Raw genomic sequence first — 1,672 nt, 5'->3', positions numbered from 1 at the left:
GGGCAAGACTGGCAGGTCTGATCCATTAGATTATCTTGGATCTTTCTACATTGTTGCATTGCCCTCCCTTAGATGTTTTCTTATCTGTGTGGTCCAAGATAGGTTACTACCATGACCACTTTCCAAGCAACAACCTAGAAAAAAGGAGAAAAGAAGACAGGAAAGACATGACTTTTCCCTTTTAGACTGTAATTCAAAGGTTATGCTCATGCTCACAGCTCACTGGTCATAGTCACATGGTTACGTTCAGCCACAAAGAAGGCTGGAAATTTTCTTTATTCTAGGTGGCACGTGTCTACTAATATGAAAAGGGAAGAATGGATATTTGGTGACAAGTGTCTGTTTTTGCCGTAATTGTAATAAGGAATCTTTGTAGTTAACTCTTAGAAAGAATAATGTGGGCCCCTTTGAATCTCCTAGGAAGTCTTTCATAGAAGAGTAGAGAATGTTAGTATCACTGAAAACAGCCTTTTCCAAAAGGGTATGTAATGATACCTTGGCCCCTAGAAGCATAAGACTATCCTCCCTTAGGAGGATTGGCAAGCAATCATTGCCTAGGGAAAAGGGGCATAATTAGATACTGTCTCTTTTGAGTGTTTAAGAGGAAGAATTGCAGATCCCTAGGATGTGGGCTCCTTTGGAAACTTGTCTTGGCTTGCTTGCTTCCCTGGCAATTGATTGTGCTGTATATGGAAATAGAAAACATATACCACTAAGAGCTTCAGTTGTGGGAACTGTGACCTAGGCATCTTTGGCTGAGCTGGGCACCAAGGGAATGGGCTTGTCCTCTCTCAGAAAACTTTGCTGAACTGGGAGGACCTTGTTATGTGGTCTGTATTAGTCTGCTTGGGCTGTTATAACAAGGTACCTTATGGAACTCTGTGGTGGTCCAGTGGTTAGGACTCTATACTTTCACTGCCCTGGACCAGGGTGGAGCCCTGGTTGGGGAACTAAGATCCTGTAAGTTGCCAAGGAGCAGCTGAAAAGAAAAAAAAAACACAACAAACATTAGACTGGGTGGCGTAAACAATAGCAATTTATTTTCTCACAGTTCTGGAGGATAAAAGTCCAAGATCAAGATTCTGACTGATTCTCTGGTGAAAGCTCTCTTCCTGGCTTGTAAGTACCCACCTCTTTGCTACACAGTCACATGTCCTGTTGTGTATATGTGCACAGGGTGGGGGTGAGCAAGCACCCTCTGGTGTTTCCTCTTACAACTTAGAACTTACAGGATCCTAGTTCCCCAACCAGGGATCCACCCTGGCCCAGGGCAGTGGAAGTGTAGAGTCCTAACCACTGGACCACCACAGAGGTCCATAAGGTACCTTGTTATGACAGCTCAAGCAGACTAACAAAGACCGCATAACAAGGTCCTCCCTGTTCAGATAATACTCCTGTTGGATCCAGTCCCCAACCTTATGACTTCATTTAGCCTTGATTACTTCCTCAGGGGTCCAATCTCCAAACATAACCACTTTGGTAGGACTTTAACATACAAATTATGGGAGGACACAGACATTCACATCATAACATAGTCCCAGGATACAATGATGCTATTGTGGAAACTGTACTGATCTTCCTGGAGTAGAATTTCAAAGATAGCTACACTCTTTTTCTCTTTGAATCCGTTACCCCTTGCCATGTATCTTTAGTCCTTTTCCACACTGACTTG

Source organism: Budorcas taxicolor, chromosome 3 (assembly GCF_023091745.1).
Source record: "Budorcas taxicolor isolate Tak-1 chromosome 3, Takin1.1, whole genome shotgun sequence".
In the NCBI taxonomy this organism is placed as follows: Eukaryota; Metazoa; Chordata; class Mammalia; order Artiodactyla; family Bovidae; genus Budorcas; species Budorcas taxicolor.
The sequence above is the reverse complement of the archived record's forward strand: the minus strand, read 5'-3'. Positions refer to the sequence as shown.